The sequence below is a fragment of the Cyprinodon tularosa genome, unplaced genomic scaffold, assembly GCF_016077235.1.
Source record: "Cyprinodon tularosa strain WSP-4 unplaced genomic scaffold, ASM1607723v1 ctg425, whole genome shotgun sequence".
Lineage (NCBI taxonomy): Eukaryota > Metazoa > Chordata > Actinopteri > Cyprinodontiformes > Cyprinodontidae > Cyprinodon > Cyprinodon tularosa.
This window is the reverse complement of record NW_024039147.1, coordinates 667,358-686,403: the sequence shown is the minus strand read 5'-3', so window position 1 is coordinate 686,403 and position 19,046 is coordinate 667,358. Positions and strand designations below refer to the sequence as shown.

The window sequence follows — 19,046 nt, the reverse complement described above, 5'->3', positions numbered from 1 at the left end:
TGCAGGGTTAGGTAATCAATATTTGAAGCTTTGGATTTTTCATAGTGCAATGCTCAATCAGTGATCTCAAATCAAAAAGAGTTGGGGACAGCAGCAGCACAAATAAGAACTTCACCTAAACTGACAGGAAAAGGTTAATTGTATCATTGAACTTTTATTGAGGTGCGGAGCATCCAAACATCAGGTAAGAAAGTCTTTCAACAAGACAACTATTTGTTAACCCTGTAAAGTGCAAGTTACCGTTTTTGATGACTTGCATACCCCTTACAAATGGAGTCAACCCCTTCACAGGATTTATATCCAGCCATTCAGCAAAGATACTGCTACATAGCTGTACATCTTATTTTGGCATTTGATCAATTAGATGAGCCCTTGAATGATATATTACCTACTGTAAACCAAGTTGAAAAAAGTTAACAAGTCAAGAAAAAAGGTAAAAAGCTAATTGAAAAGTTAAAAAGCAAAGCTAAAAAATTAATAAGCCTAGTTAACAATTATATTTACGTTTATAAACTAAAAGATGTAAGTGCCAGTATCAGCATTAATAACTCTAAAGATATGTTGTACCACAAAAAATGTGTTTCTTTCAGTGTTTTTCCTGAATTTCTTAGTTTGAATTTCTTAGTTAATAACAAAACGCAGTTTTGTTATTTTCTTAATATATTCTGAAAAGTTGGTGTTTCTTGTTTTTACATTGACATTCATTTTTTTCATCAAAATATCCATATTTGATTGAATGTTAATAATAGGGTCTTGTCCTGATTCCAATATCACTATTGGCTTGAAATTCTGATTTTCAAAGATATCACTGAGTGCCCAATAAAGGGATAAAGTAAAGTAAATATGGTGAAACTCTTTTTGCACTATACACCACGACAATGGATTTTGAATAGAATGAAAAAAAAAAATTCACCATCCAGTGGCTACTATGCCAACCCCAAAAGTAAATTTTTTTTTAAATGAAATTAGACCTTAAGATTAGTCGACTAATAGAAAAATTTGTCAGAAGATAAGTCATTAGAAAATTAGTCGTTAGAAACTGAACAGTGTCATTCATTAACAAAACCAGAGATTTAAGAAGGAACTTTAGAAGCAGATCTTATTTATCAAATGTAAAATTTTCAGAAAGTGCAAACTCTATGATTACATTTTAAAAAGGAGCTATCACAAAATGCTGAAACAAGTTTGCTTTGTCCTTTCCCCAGACTCCTAACAATTTAACACAAGAAAGTGGATTGTACCATTTTTTTATTTTACTTAATTTAGGCTGGGCTTAGCTCCCAATATTTTAGGGTCCCACCAATTCTCTACTTGGTATTATGTGTGAATTCTGGAAGGTTAATTTCAAGATACAGGAAAATTTTATATTTTTTATGAATCCATCTTTATTTAAAATATTTATTTGAAATGGAAAACCACATCTTTGATTAACAATTTAATGGCATAGATTATGAATCCTGTAAATACCAAACTGATGGTTCCACTGATTACTCAAAGAAAATGTTTTCTCCCTTTATTAAATTTCTGTTAAGTATTGCCATCTTTGTTGTTTTGTCATCCTTGCTGATGTTTGAATAAAATGCCTACATTTCCATGAAGGACGCATCAAAAGGCAGAGCTTAAATTGCCTTCATTTTTCTCTGTGAGGATGGATATGCAGAGAGCAGAAATTATAAGGTCTAAACAAACCTGAGAATGAGATGCCTGAAAGCTGTCATTTCTTCAATAGCTGGTTTGGTTCACCACAAGTGGCCTCGGTTCAGACTGAAAGGTAACTGCTGCAAAGAGAGGCATTTAAAATCTAGACCACTACCTCTTGCTTCAAAATCACATATTTCTGTTGTGCAGAAAAACCAGTAGAAATTGGAGAAAAATAAAAAAACAAAGAAAAAAAAACATCTGGGTATTTGTTTTACATAACTAGGGGGACATTTCAGCAGCTTTTGCAGCTTTTCTTTTCTTTTTTTTTCTGACAGCTTTAGGAATATTTTATTTTTCAATTCACTCAATGAGATGTCATCCCTTTCCTGTTGGAGGTAGTGAGCTCCATCAATGAGCAGCACTTTGCCATCTGTGCACGCCGGGAACAAAACCTTTAAACTTTTCTGCCTTGAAAAGCCATTTGGGATATGAATGGGTATTTTATGACACTTATATTCTGCCCATTGCCTTTGGGCTTAGCTTTGTGAGTTGTACAGTGTCACAGAAGTCAAGAGGAGAACAGGGGGGGTTACCGGAATACGCAAAGGAGGCAGTGGCTTTTTGGAAGAGATGAAGTAGGAGACAAGAGCTGTTAAAGGGATGGGAAATATGCTGAGGAGAGAAGAGCTGCAGTTAGAATACATAAGAGCATAGCCAAGGGATAATCAAGGCTTAAACTTTAACAATATGGACAAGTCTTGTGATTTAGTGCCAAGGCTTGCCCTGGTAAACTCATGAATTCAACAAGTTCCATCCCTGAGAGAAGTAACCACACAGTGGGTAGGAAGTCAAATAAAAGTGGTGACAGTGACAGATGATGTGGTGGTGCGATAAGACAGAGGGAGACCCCATGTCATAAATAAAAATGACTTCCTGCCGATGGTAATCACATCCAAGTAAATCCATTTATGTTATACTGTGCATAATACACAGGGATTTTTTTTCTGTGCAAATGTATAAAACCATACAAAGTAAAGCAGTTACGAATAATGCATTGAGTTGGAAAGATCTGCTGCATGAGTAATGTTCTGGCATTTCAAGCAAGGCTACTCTGCAGGAAAGTCAATGGACCTTGGAGATCAGGTACAGCAGATGTTCTACAAAGGCAAACAATGCAAATGATAACATTAATTTAGCTAAAGCCACAGAAAAAAGTTACATTTAGAGCTTTGCTTCCCTTTTCTTTAAGAGTGCAACCATTTGTAAATGGTGAGCTAATAAGACTGTTTCATGTAATGATTTAAACAACACAATTAGAAACACAGCAGTTTCCCTGAAATTTATCCAGTAGGCACATTAATCACATTAGATAAATTATTAAATGTGCTCTTTATATACCATGAAACCTAGACATTTAAGCATGAATATTCATAAGGTATTATCAGATTATCATCTTCTCATTGTATAATTAACTTATTCATTAACATTCTTTACCGACAAAGATCTTTAAGTGTGTCTAATTCTTTAGTAATTTATACAGGGTACTACTTCACAAATGACAGAGAAATTAAAACTTACATCCCCTGCTTCACTCTACCAGAGCTAGAGATCAAGACACCCGTGGCCATTTTATTTTTGCACATTACGAAGGCTAAACCTCCCCTATCAATTTCATAAAATAATTGGTCATTACAATACATTATAAAACTTCATAGATGTTGTCATTAAACTGAATTTAATGTGTTCTAAAATGCGCTTGATTTCATGAGTATGTTGTGCATTAATCGGCTGTCGAGCCCACTCACGAATGCAATCAAAAATCCCAGCTGAGGCTTGAGCGAGAGGGCGACAGTGGCGTTGGATGTAGGAGTTTGCCCTGAAATCGAAGGATTGTCGGTTCAAGCCCTGACTCCAACTTTCAGTGTCGTTGTGTCCTTGGGCAAGACACTTCACCTGCATTGTCTACTGATGGTGGTCAGAGGGCCCAGTGGCGCCAGTGTACGGCAGCCCCGCTTCTGTCAGTGAGCCCCAGGGCAGCTGTGGCTACAATGTAGCTTGCAACCATCAGTGTGTGAGTGTGTGCGTGAATGGGTGAATGAATGTAGTGTAAAGCGCTTTGGTCAAGTCTCCTGACTTGAATAAAGGCACTATATAAGTACATGCCATTTACCATTTACCATTTGAGCCTCTGTGCATTGAATCAACCAGGCAAACAGTAGGGCCCAGACTGGATAACACCCAATAATTCTATCTTTCTAGTGAGGTTAATCCTCTAATGTATTCTATGGAGCAGGCGCGGATCGGGGATGGGTCATAAAGCTGGCTGCGCTAGGCTGATTGGCAGAACATGCTAAAATATTTGCTGACAGTGGGCAGACAGAGGGGAGCTTTTCCTCATGAAACACAGACAACAGGGGTTAAAGCATTTATTCACTCAGTTGGCTGTTGAACAGTTGTCTTGTGCTGAACTCTTGTCGTGGTTTCAACGATCAGCATTAACGGATCTGAGAACTAGCTTTGAAAAAGTACTGAACAGCATCAGGCAAGCGTTCACAGCTATCACCTTTGACAATTTTTATGATTTTTTTTTTTATGTTTGCAACACTCTGGAATCTTAATATGTCTATATTAATGTTAAAGCTATGTTACGTTGTATAAGTATAGATTTTTTTATTTAGAAATTAGTCAGACACATAAACGTATAGTTGTTATTGCTACATAATCTATATTTAGACCATGCAAAACTGCCAGGTCTTAAATTGAACAAAGCTAGGCCTTCATTTTAAATTCATAAGGTACTAAATGTCAATCCACTAATGTCAGAAAGAATAAACCAAACTAAAACAGCTTAGTTTGATTTTGTTTCTAAACTAATTCCACTGCTATGTAGAGTTGTTTGGACGGTTGGTTTCCTACAAAATGGTCCGGGGCTTAAATCCCATCCTTAGGTCTCTCTGCATTGACATGTGTGGCTCCTCATACAATCCAACAATGTGACAGTTCGACTAACTGGTTACTGTGAAGCGGCCGAAGGTATGAGTGCCTGTATGCATCATTTTGTTTCTGTGTATCTTGTGTTTCCCTGAGTTAAATTGGCGACCTGTCAAATATGCACTCTGCCTCTCATCCAATGACTGCTTTTAATTTTTAAACAGGCCAATGAGATTGATAAAAAAGTCAAGTTGAGATGTAGCAAATCAATATTAATTAACATAATTTATTGTTGGTGGTGGGTCAAGGAGCAGGGGTTTCGTCCTGTAACCATCTGTAACCTGTAGCTGGTTTGAGCTTCTGCTCCCTCTGTCTCTGCTCATTGGATGGACATTTACGTTTCTGTCAGTCCACCCCAGGTAGCTGCAACTAACATGTAGCCTCATCCCTCAATAGCTATGATATCTTACCAGAGGTTATGCAACCATGTGTCATACTTAACCTGACAGATGCTTGCTACAATTTACAAGCAGGCATTTAAAAGTTGAGTTGTGTAAAGACTGGGAAGCATCGGACACTACAAGTCCTGATGGTTTTTGTTTTCTGCAACACTGGCTTTGTAAAGGCTCCCTCTATGCTTGGGGTAACCAGATAATCAGATATGTGCAGGACTGGGCCCTGTGAAAAGTACACATGCATCCTTGCTGTCTATCATTTGTACTTTTAAAGATCAAAGACGATCACTATTTCTCATTATCTGTTTTCTGTACTCCTGAGGTTCTACCATGGGTAAATTACACTGTTTATTGAAATTTTTCATTGATTTCTATAAGCTTGGTACATATGCATTGTGTTTCTAAATGAACATGAAGAGCGGTAATTGTGGCTGGTTTACCTTGTAATTCAGAGATTTTACTTTCTATATTTGCCAAAGCGGATGTGACTTTGTCAATGCATCTCTTTTACTATTAGACTCATAACTTTACCCTTCATGTTTTCCCTTAATATGCAAACGCTTTCCTGATCCACCTGCAGCCATAATGCGGTGGCTACACACCAGCGCAGCGATGATGGTCCATTTCATTGAGCAAAAAAAAAAAACAAAAAAAACACAGACTCTCAGCCGGTTAAGCATGACAGACCAGCCATTTGGGAATCCTGCCGAACCCGGACACTGCATGTCTACCTTCAAAGGTTGCTCTCTGCTGACAGGCGGAAGCGCATGTGTTTACCTGCTTGCAAGAGCACTCAGGGTGAGTCTGAAAGGAGTGAGGGTTATTCTTTCATAGCGGCCTTCTCATGTATATGTAAAAATAAAGGGGTTTTTGCATTTGAAAACACAATTTCTGCATCTGTTATGCTTATTTTGCTTATTCAGTGTGTATATATATTTAAATATATATATATATATATTTTTTTTTTTTTTTGCTTATTAAGTTATGTATACATATATATATTTCTAGACAGACAGACAGACAGACATACCATGGACTTGCTTTATTGGTCCCATGTTAAATTACAATAAACACAAGTAAATAACATACATACACTCATATACAACAACCCAAAATTAAAAACAAAAGACATAAGTCCACCCACTAAAAGGAGAATAAGCATGTCATTATTTACATACATAAAATATCTACAGCTCCCCAAATAGAAATAAACGCATTCAAGTTTGATACCAATCTATAATAAGCAATAGATAGATATAAATATTGTGGATGTTGGCTCTGTTTTTGTTGTTTGTTCACCAAGCAGAATTTTCTATCATTGGACCCCCCTTAACAGTTAATAGATAACTTAATTAGTGGATTCATTTTTCAATAACTGTTTAATCATGATTAAAATAATTAATTGTTTTACCCTCACTAAATTTTATGGCACATTGGACTCGCACTCAAAATGTGCCTCACAGGCTTAGAGAGCAAAAAAAGAAAATATTCATGAAACTTCCTCACATTGGTTTGGGACTGACTTGTCTGATAGTTGGGCACTGAGGTATTCTGTTTTTATTTTCACTAATAGACATTGAGCTGGAAATGAAGAAGGAAACATTCCACTTTGTTCTGTTTATTGGCTGGAGGTAGTGCTTCATCTTCAAAGAAAACGTTCTTAAAGATTTTGCGTCATTAGATGAAAGTGGTCATATTTTAAATCATTAAGAGATTTATGTTGCTATCAGATTTGGTTTTAACAATTTTTATTTTATAATCATACTGTTTGATTACACAATTTAATATTTCCCAGTCTCTGTCTTATAGCCAAGTTCAGTTATCCTTCCGATCCTTTCAACAAGCTCCGGCCTGGGGTAAGCTTAAAATGATCTGCACCCACAGGATTTGCATCAATACCAATGAAGGGCTTCAGGAAAAATTCACATTTTACAGCTGCAAGTTTACATCAGGTGGAATAAGATTTCAAACATGAAACGGGTCTATATGGGGTTTTGCCATGTATGTGTCAGTATGTTAAGATATGTTAAGTGAAAAGTATTAACTTGAAAGGTCAAATAACAAATTTGATTTTGTGCAAAGGAATACACATTTAGACTTAGTTGTAGGCTTATAAACATAGATCAGTACTTAAATAGCGTGTTATACGCTATGCATCGTAAGTAAGGATTTTCACTTTAAAAGAATGTTTTATTAGCATGACTAACCCAGGAATGCTATTTTGCCTGGTCTCTTATTGCTGAATCGTGAACACCGCACTTACACAGGGAAAGAAGACCTTCATTTGATGATCTGAATTTTTTATTTGTTATAAAAAAGGAAAAAAATATATTCTTAAAGGTGCATAAACTTTTCTCCTATAACTATAAATAGGTCCAAATCCTTCTTAGTGCATGAAACTCTGCATGTCCTAGTGCATAGTTTGGTCACTGCATCTTTCAGTTGAAGTAAAAACTCTTGGAACTTCTTGAAGACCACTGACAACCAGCCTCAGGATAATTTTAATCAATAGGTATTTAGATCTTAAGCCAGCAAGTATCCCACTGGTCAGATTAATGATCATGATGCATTTTGCATCTGAAGGTCTTAACTCTAACACTTGAAAGTGTCGACCTACAGCAATACCTTAAAATTAGGGAAAGTGTGTAAAGCGGTGCCTTAGGCAGAGATATAGTGCACTGTGTTAACCAGTGTCACAAAAGGAGAGCTGTGTGCCTCTGACAGCAGCAAGGTGGTAAACAGTCAAGAAGACAGGATCCTGGTCTCCCATGACCCGGAGGAAGTCCAATGTTCTCTTCAACAAAAGCCAAGGGAGAAAACGGACTGTCATATGCTGGCTTCTTAGAAACCCTAATTGAGATGAACTCAAAGACTCTCACTGCACCAAAAAGTGCTTAAGGCATGCATTTCTTTATCTATATCCTTCCCAAAAAGTGCCACAGAGAATTTTGAATCTTTGACTGAGCCTTGTAGTTAAGGGAATAAGCAGGAAATGGAAATACGACTGCAAAGAGATGGACTGTCTATCATTTTGCCTCAATGCTCAGACCTAGTTTTATTTGTCAGCCTCATCCCTCTCTGGACAGATTTTGTGAACAACGCTAGCTGTGAAAGGTTTGGTCGAATAATTACCTCACTGCTGCTGTGTCTTTTGCTGAGTTAAGCCGTTTCAGTTTTCTTTTCTGTCAGGATGTTATGCACCATAAAGTGTTTAAAACACAGTCTCCAGGACATGAATCTCTAAAATATCAGTGATACAGAGGGCCAATGTTGGCGTCATAAATTAAAAAATGGAATAAACTCGAAGACGATTCCAGTGAAACTGTTTTTCTACAGTACTTCTTATAGATATCACAACCATAAAATGATGCTTTTTTTCCCACATCTAGTTAGCAGTACACTCCACTATTACATAGGTAAAAATCTAGCAGAAAAAGTTATGTTCAGCGCCAGACTGGATTCAATACCCCATATCCATGATGGCAGAATGTCAAACTCTCAATTCTGACAAAGGAAAGGATGACATCCTGCAGAAATTCTGATCGATCTGTTGGGCATCTGAGATGTTTGGTAACAGTTTAATGCTATATATACATTTGGAAACCCTGATGGTATTCAACTATAAAAAATGAAGTGCAATGAAGCACAAGGAATATTTGTAAAAATTGATTATTGACCCGGGCAAAAAAAAAAAAAACTTTGCTAAAAAATCTATGTTTAAACATATCACATTGAGCATAATGCATTTAGCATTTACACTCCAACAACTATGGTCTCCCATAGTAAAGGACCTGACATTTCTGACACTTTTCTTGTGAACTTTTCTTCTCTTCTTTAAAGCCTGTTACTGATGAGAATTATTTTACAGAGTAACATGTGGGAATAATTTGTCTCAGAATAACAGCTTTCTGAGGCCAAAAATCCTGGATATGCAGGGATATGCAGGGATTTACTTATTCTGACTGAGCTCTGACTTTCTGAAAGAAGGCACTGCAGAACTTAAATAGAACAGGACACTAGTGCAGATAATGAGGAAAACACAATGACTTAAACCAAATAACTAAGCTAAAACATTGTGGATATTGAAACTGAATCATAGCCCATTTCTCCTGAAATAATTGGTGTGACAGAGTTAGCTTTGTAGACTTTCCTGTTGGTATAGCACACCACTTTTCAGCTTTTTATAAAAATTAAGATCAGAGCTTTGTAATTTCTCCTGCAGAGCATAAATTTTTAGCCAGTTTGCAACTACTTCTGCAGTTATATTAGGGTAACCTACCATATGTGCACAAGCTCTAAACTTAAAGTGGATGTTTGGAAATATTGCTTATTGGTCTTTACACATAAACCCATGTATTTCATGAAGGGCACCAGTTCCTGTAGCAGCAAACATCCACCATGCATGACGCCTACACCAGCGTACTTTGCAGCATCATACAGTTAGGATACCTGATGTAGTTATGGAAAGCTTGCAAGCTTCTTCATTTTACATCCACATACAACAATGAGGATTATGCACAAACATTTCAATGTACACTCACCGGCCACTTAATTAGGTACACCTGTCTAACTGCTCGTTAACACTTAATTTCTAAGCAGCCAATCACATGGCGGCAACTCAGTGCATTTAGGCATGTAGACATGGTGAAGACAATCTCCTGCAGTTCAAACCGAGCATCAGTATGGGGAAGAAAGGTGATTTGAGTGACTTTGAACGTGGCCAGAAGGGCTGGTCTGAGTATTTCAGAAACTGCTGATCTACTGGGATTTTCACGCACAACCATCTCTAGGGTTTACAGAGAATGGTCCGAAAAAGAAAAAACATCCAGTGAGCGGCAGTTCTGTGGGCGGAAATGCCTTGTTGATGCCAGAGGTCAGAGGAGAATGGCCAGACTGGTTCGAGCTGATAGAAGGGCAACAGTGACTCAAATAACCACCCGTTACAACCAAGGTGGGCAGAAGAGCATCTCTGAACGCACAGTACGTCGAACTCTGAGGCAGATGGGCTACAGCAGCAGAAGACCACACCGGGTACCACTCCTTTCAGCTAAGAACAGGAAACTGAGGCTACAATTTGCACAAGCTCATCGAAATTGGACAATAGAAGATTGGAAAAACGTTGCCTGGTCTGATGAGTCTCGATTTCTGCTGCGATATTCGGATGGTAGGGTCAGAATTTGGCGTCTACAACATGAAAGCATGGATCCTTCCTGCCTTGTATCAACGGTTCAGGCTGGTGGTGGTGGTGTCATGGTGTGGAGAATATTTTCTTGGCACTCTTTGGGCCCCTTGGTACCAATTGAGCATCGTTGCAATGCCACAGCCTACCTGAGTATTGTTGCTGACCATCCCTTTATGACAACAATGTACCCAACTTCTGATGGCTACTTTCAGCAGGATAATTCGCCATGTCATAAAGATGGAATCATCTCAGACTGGTTTCTTGAACATGACAATGAGTTCACTTTACTCAAATGGCCTCCACAGTCACCAGATCTCAATCCAATAGAGCATCTTTGGGATGTGGTGGAATGGGAGATTCGCATCATGGATGTGCAGCCGACAAATCTGCGGCAACTGTGTGATGCCATCATGTCAATATGGACCAAACTCCCTGAGGAATGCTTCCAGCACCTTGTTGAATCTATGCCACGAAGAATTGAGGCAGTTCTGAAGGCAAAAGGGGGTCCAACCCGTTACTAGCATGGGGTACCTAATAAAGTAGCAGGTTAGTGTAGGTTTCATTTGTTTCAATTGTTGGAGGTAATGCAATTGTATAATCATCTTGCTATTATTTTCTTGAAAATTCTTTAAAAATACATGAATATAAATAAGGTAATTGAAAAGTTGTCATAAATATTCTCTCCCTTTTAGCCTTCAGCATATATGAATATTTTGGCAGGCATAACTAATCTAAAACAAACATTTAATTTATTTACTGTAAAACAGGGAAAAAATAAACGGTTTTGTCTTTTTAAATGGTAAATGTTGCATTCAGCTCTTGGTCTAAGAACAAGGAATGCGAAAATATGAAATAGATGTTCAAATGCAAAACTACAGAGGTAACAAATTGAAGTGTAACAAACAGCCCTGTCCATGTATAAAATAAATCTATTTTAGCTTAGCATTTTCATATATAAAGAACTGTGAAAATAATATAACCCAACCAGGCAATTATTGGGAAGTTTGCAGATCACATACCTTTGTGACAAGATTAACCTTTTTTTTTTTTTAATCAGCATCCTTACATTAGTCACAGTTACATGTACAATAAATTGTATGCAGCAAAGCTGCTAATATTATTCACTAGGACTAATATTATTCACTATATATATATATATATATATATATATATATATATATATATATATATATATATATATATATATATATATATATATATATATATATATATATATATATATATATCTTCCATTTGAGATATCCAGGTAAGTTCATGAACTATAACAGTAAACCAAAAAAATTGTAGTCATTGGTGAGATGTCTTAGCAGCTACTGACCAGGTCATGGCAAAGTTCAGTAAACAGGCTAATAAAATATTTATATACAGACTTAGAGAGCTCTAAGTGAAGAGTTGAAAATTCCACATGACAATTCACAGGACAAATACCATCTTATCGTCTGCAGAAGGTAGGTCTGAAAAAAAACCCTTCATCTGAGCAAAGTTAATGAATTGGTTACCACCAGCAAGCGTACATAATCTTTCATTTATATGGTTCTCTTTTAAAACTGATTTAAAAGCTAACTGATTCTTAGTTTATGATTGCCCTCTTCAATCCATCCTTCACAAAGACATTTAATACCAGACATTTAAGATCAATGTTAAAAAGCTTGAAGGCCAGATCTAAAGCTTAGTTGAATGAGAAAATTAAAAATGAAATATCTAAAGTAAAGAAATAGGCAAAATCATCAAAACAAACAGAGATACTGTGGTTCAAATAATGCTATATCAGTAATGTTTACATTGCCTCACTTTTAAGACAGGTACTGGGATTGGGTGAACAGTCCAGTAACAGACCTTTTCCATAAAACAGTATTGGTAAGAGACCTGTGGACCGGCACCACATTTGCTGTTAATATGTCATGTTGCATATGCAACAGTTGGCCGTTATACAAATAGACATTATTATATACATAGACGCCTCATTGGACGCTGTCGGCAGCGTTGATCATATTAATAGTTTATTGCAATATATATAACTTTGCATATATCTAATCCAGTTTGAGTTCCGTTTAAATAGTTTTTAGTCTGAATAAATATGTGTAATCTAACTTAAAATTAATTTTAGAATTTATTTTTGGTCTTTTAAATGGTTGTGACATTTAATAGATTATTGTAATAGTATCTCTGGCTCGTCTTTCTTGTGATTAAAATAAGATCTAAGGAGCTGTCTGAACTGTGGTCTGATCAAAGATGGCAGCCCTCTAGTAGCGTTGTCCAGTGTCCAATGAGGCAACTGTGTATAATGTCTATGTGAATAATGACCAGCTGTTGCGTAACTTCCATTGTGGTTTTAGAAATAATTGTCTTGATGCCAAAAGGAGCCCAACAGATTTTACTTTCACAAGTGGAGCAGTATGGCAATTGCCATACTGCTCCACTTGTTTCATGCATATAAATTGCTTTATTATAATTATGCAGGGAGTTTTACAGTTTATATGGACACTGCAATGTAAGTAGAGCAAAAAAACAGAAGAAGAAAAAGGAAAAAGAAAAAGAAAAAAAAAGGACAAAAGATGAAAGAAAGAGGAGATAGAAAGGAGACAATGACAAAACATTTTCAGTCTGCTTCATCACCTGTAACGAGATGAAAAAAGAACAGCACAACCAAAAGACATGGTACGAGATATACAATAAAACAACACCTTGAAACTATCACTAAAGTAATATTATTAAGTCTGACATGTACTCTGTGTTACCTGAAGATATGAATGTGGGGTTTCTGTTTGGAAGTGAATCTCTAAGTACCTGAAGCCTAGCACCTGTAGTTGTTTGTGAGGGTGAACTTGTGCATGTAAAGTTTTAACCATAGAAAAAATGCTCAATAGTGGTTGTGGAGAGCAGGAGAGGCACACCCCCCAGAGCACTGAGTCCAGCGCTGGGAGACCCAAAGCCCCAGGCGCCCAAAGGGACCCCAAGAGTGAAGGCACCAAGGAGGGGCCAGCCCCGGAAATCAGACCCCCACCAAGGGAGGAGGAGAGACAGCCACGAAGAAGCCCCCCAGCCACCGCCATGCCGGCACATTATTAGTTATAATTCAGCTACAGAAATTTGTGGATATGTCATTTTGACTCTCTGAAACTCAATTTAAGATATCAAGAAATTAAAGTGTACCTAGTTATCTTCAAATGATCATTTAAGATTTCAACCTTAATTCTTACTATATAAAATGAAAAAGTAGATTTTTCAATCTAGGTTTACAGATCTCCGTATTTACTTAAGATATCTGCAAGGACATTCTACATTTCTGTAGTGACAAACCTCATAAACATGAATTGCTAAGATTGATTGAATCTTAGTGGGCAAAACTGCATTACAGATATCTGTAGATAAAGTTTTGATAAGTCAAAATCTAATTAAAGATTTCTTGAACAAGTGTTTTGACAAGGCAAAATTATGTTACAGATATCGGTAATGACTAGCCAGTCTAGCAATTAAATTAAGCCATCTTTTGACTGCTGCTACACTGTATCCAGCAGTAATGCATCATGCCATAAAGGTGAAATCTTCTCAAAACTTGTTTCTAAATTGACTGGAAAATAATTTATATAATGCAAAGATTTTTTTTTAACACTATCGGACTTATATATTATACTTATTTATATTATGAAAACAAGATTTTTTTTATGTAGATCATATTCCAGCACAGAGAATTCTGCTATTTCTGTTGAATCCACATTCAAGTCTTCAGAATAAAAACAGAATAATCTAAAATTTGAATCAAGATCACAGAGTACTTTTAAATTTCACAGCTGCCAAAGTTTTCTCTCTCGATCCTTTTTCCTTTCATATAACAACATATATTTACAGAGTGATTTATTTAACTGTCTGGCTCATCAGAATCAATCAATGTCTTTGAAAATCAATTTCTTGTATCTTAAGGCTTCTCATAATGCTAACATTAGCTATTGGGATAATATTTCTTCTCAGCTACTGTATTCTTATTGCCTTCAACTTATTAATCCGGTTTAAACAAATCCTAATGCTTAAAGAAAAATACTTTTAACACAGCATAATGACCTCTTGTTCACCCTGAGACTTTAATTACTCTGTATACTTACTTCCTCTCTTAATTTACTTTATTTGCATGAGGATGAGGCCATTTCTTCTTCCACGAATTGGTATTCATATCACACTTCCGTGTGTCCAGAAAAACAGAGTAGGCTTTCAGAGAAAAGCACTCTGTTGATGAGAGCAGATCAATATCGAAGCTGTCTCCTATTATCTCTAACCAAACTGGGAATTCAGAATGATTCCCCTAAGTTAATGACCTTTCCTAAATACCAGAAAGAACTTGGTTGTTTATGTTAGTTTAAATCGATCTGACACAGAGTGCCTGGCCCTAAAAAAATTCACTAAATTGACACGGGACCTGCTAAAATAGAGATTCTCCCGTAACATGGATCACAGCTCCAAGGATGAAATATGAGGAGTAACAGGCGGCTGGCCAAGCAAGACACAAGAACCACTGTAAAAAAAAAAAAAAAAAAAAAAACACAAAACACACTTACAGACGTTAGCTTGCATTACTTTGTCATTAATAATTTCAGCTCAAATGTGCAGTTAGCCTCATGAAGTTATTTGTTTACTTTTTGCTTTTAAGACCCAGATGAGCAATTCACAAGCATTGCTTTGGCAGCTTGCTATACAGCTCCCCTGACCACTACTGAGCTCTTGTTGTTTTTATATTCTCACCTCAGCAGCAAGAGTCATCAAAGATAAAAGCACAGTTGCTCTTTGTCACACAGTGACAACAGCCATGAAATTTTAACAGATTGAAGTACTGATCTAGAAAAGAAGAGCGAAGAAAACTCCCTGAGCAGAGCTCAAATCCAGTGACATAGATTCAGAAAAATAAAATGCATGAGTTGGTCTATAAATGGAAAGATTAGTCACGTTGCAGCGTCCCATATTGTGAAATGATAAAATGCAATACATAAACCATCTGAATAGCCACTCCTTTGCTACTCAGGCTGTTACAGTGGTGGTTCAGACAATCATAACTATAAGCCAAGAGACTGATGAAGCACTAATATTAGTCTTTTTTTCTGAACCAAAGCAGAAAAGAGTTATAAAAAACAATCAGAGTGAGTGTAAGATAAAGATGATCACTGTCTACAAGAAACTAAGAAATTCAGCAATATAAAATGCATCCATGAACATGACTTGTTATTGGAATCTGAATTTATGTACACAGATGGGTAGATATTCGGACATCGATTTAGAGATCTTTATGTTGTTTTAAAAACACAGTTTTAAGAGAAAGAAGCAAAGCGTGCAATCTGTTCAGAAGGTAAACTGAACTCAGAATGTTACTGGTAGTTAACCAGTGTTGGGCAGGGTGTTTTGATGTGGCTTTGCTCTACCTCCTACATCAGATTTTCTTTGAGATAAGCTGAAACAGTTAAGACTTAAAAAAGAAAAAAAATTTACCATTTTGAATCCTAAACAAACCGTAGCCAAAATGTGCAAATAATATGTTTTCCCTTTTTTATCTTCATAATGTGATCTTGCCTACGTATTACAAAGTCAGTATATAACATTAAATTAGGGGAGGTTTTGTACAAAGAAAAAAACATCTTGGTGATCTAATAAAAAAAAATAAAAAAGCTGTCAATTTATTCAATGCTTAAAGGTAAAACACTGATATTTTGTTTTGACTGGTATTTCACAGGCTCATGTACAGCTAGAAACAGGCTGATTGAAGTAACAGCAGAAATAATCTGGTTCCAAAGATCTCAAAAAGGATCTGTTGTATTTGTAATGCAAGCGTTGCTGCTTTCACCTGCAGGTCGCAGTCCAGTCCAAGCAGATGAAAGAATTTCCTTTATAATTTACAACCCATATACTTATTTTTTTTGTTCCCGCAAAAAAAAGAAAAAAAAAAAACTAAATGCATGTGTGATTCTGATTTCTGTCTCTTCTTAAAATGTCTTACACAGGAAATTCTTACTTAATGCTATTTTAATTTACAGAAGTATTTTATATACGTTTTTTATACTCAGTTTGACATAAGAGTTTTATATATTACCGTAATGGCTTTGAAATAGAGCAGAATTTGTTAATACATATAAACAGATAGCTAACGGTTTTAAACTCTAAAAGTCTTCGACACATTACACTATACACTTTATACTTCAGGACTATACTGTACTTAGCACTTGAATCAAACCATATAACAAATAACTACAAAATAAAAGCTCTGGGTCAGTTTGAGAGTTTTTTTTTCTTTTTTTTTTACAATTGAAGGTTTACAAGTGAATTATTTTTCTACTTGTAGTTAATTAAATAGATAAATAATGAAACTGAACAGTTAAATATGTCATTCTGAAGAGTTTAGAAAATTTCCTACTTCTGCTGTATGTAGTTCAGATCAAAAGTTTTTTGTAACAATGACAATGACCAATTTTTTGTGTCCAGAAAAAAATTTATAGAACACACTGAAAATAAATGCAGACAGTCTGGGTAGATTATAGACAACTTGACTTATTAGTTCTTAAAGCAGGGGCAAACTGTCCCCATGGTTGGTATAAAGGAGCCTGACACAGATGGTTAGGGAATAAAAATTAAATGGTGAGAAGGTGAAATTTAGTTATTAGTAATTATATAAAACTATAACTATATAAAACAGCAAAATCATCCACACACTACATGCCAGTCCAAGTGACTTAAAAAATATCTTTTTTTAAATTGTCAAAATTACACAAAACAGCATGCCAACATGTCATTTTGAACATCAGCTTTTCACCTGATGTTAAATAATTATTGATTTAACATCAGGTTTATATTGCCAAAAGTTTAAAAGCAGAAAATCTAGCTCTGGCATCTGTTGATGTGACATAACATTTAAACAACTTGGTTCAGTGAAACAAAACAACATTGTCAACCCTAGACTTTTTATTTGCCAACCTTAGAAATAATCAACAACCTAACTTGAAAATAGATGGTTTATTATTTTTGAACAAAATGAATAAAAACATGAATTAATTTGTTTCACCTTGTGTGATCTTAGTTTTTCTTTTTTTTTTTTGCTTAATAAACATATAAAATTCAGCATTTCTAGTATAAAATCAAAATAGCCAGCATAAACAATTTGGAAATCTGGACATTTAGACTGAGACAACTTTTGTGGCTATTTTTTATACACAAAGTGTATCCAAAATGAAATTTCGTTTAGTACAGCTTTTCAGACAGTAAATTAATTTCCAAAAATAGCTCTGCAAAAACAAAATTTTGGTTAACCTATGATTTAAAATAACAGCCTTACTTTCTTATTTAGTTATCTATTACAATAATTAATTTCTTATCTTAAGGGTTTGGATCATGTTTACCATAATCTGTATCAGGAGTTTGACATAAGACATTAGCGAGGCCACTTTTAATATATTGTGATATAATATTAAAAGCCATGTTATATGATCAATAACAGTTTGTCACAATAGTGACACTACACATAAAAACAGCAAGTTTAACCTGTTAACTGTCATGTACCTTCCGCAGGATGTATGTGTTTCCTCAAAAATTTGCTAAATAATTTTTGTTGATTTTGAAGCAGCTAGTCATGCAGTGCAAAAAATATACTTGTTAAAAAATAATAATACTTTTACAGATATTTTACATAATATTTTCTCATCAGCAATTCAAATTCAAACTCCTTCAATCTCTAGTTTAATCAGAAAGCTCTCGGATTTGTTTGGTCCAAAGGAGCAAAAAAAGGCTACCAGCTTTGATAAACAGCAGAATCTGATGCCCTGGGATTGAGAACGGGTTGTATTAGCATAGCAGCCAATCTGTCCATCTGTTACCAAATGTTGCAGTCTCTCAAAAGTTGTAAAATTCTGGCCTGAGATGTTTGCAAGGACTGTTCATAGCTGAGCAGTCTCTCCAGGGCATTTATACGCAACTTGGCACCAATGTGAACTCATCCTTCAGCTGCAAAAGATGGTCATACCCCTCATTCAGTCATAGATGAGATGGCTTCAAGGGTCCCACTGTTCTCAGGATGAGGGATACACTGTGCTCAGAAATAAAGAGCATAGATGTGTGGGGCCCCTACATGTGAATGTGTGTATATGCACCAAAAGTGCAGCACATGGTGTTGTTTGTGTAAACTCAGCCTAACAGAGGACCTCTAAACCTATCATGGACCTGCTTCATAGGATTTATGTATGTGTATCTTGTCCAGCCCACCCATAGGGATCAATAGCGCGTGCAGAGCAGTGGATGTTCCTAACTGCTGCTGAGCTGACAGAACACACTGTTCAGTGGCTTGGATACAAAAAAAGAGTTTGGGGGCAGCTCAAGGGGGTTTTTTGAAATTCCAAACACTAGCATGTTGCTGAAGTGTCATTCAAGATCCTACTCACATAAAATTGGCAGTGCATATTTCTGAACCGACACTCTCACTCTATCTTACAACACAGCAACTTCTGCAAGTAGCGATGCAAAATTATGACCAGTCAATAATTAAGATTCCAGCTCATTTTCTGTAATTTGGTATCAACCAACCTTAAGGATTGATAAAAGTATACATCAATATCAGCAATACCCCTCTTTTCAGCAATATTCACATTATGTTAACAGGATATATTTATGTCAGGTTGTGTGGAGGTTTCTACTGGACCCAAATTCAGAGACTAAAGCTGAGGTGTTTTTTTTGCAGATTTAATGCAGGATTTAAGGCAACAGAAGCCAGGTCCACAAAATACGGAAAACCAAAAAACAAGGAGACATCAGGGAAAATACACATAAGGCGCAAAGAAATTACAAGAAACCAT

At 36.0% G+C, this 19,046-nt stretch overlaps 1 protein-coding gene across 1 annotated transcript in view; it reads right to left on the bottom strand.

Annotated features, from left to right (window-relative positions):
- The window catches only part of si:dkey-112m2.1 (transmembrane protein 132C), a 249,902-nt gene that overhangs the window by 151,936 nt on the left and 78,920 nt on the right, over nucleotides 1-19,046 (bottom strand). The window lies entirely within an intron of this gene.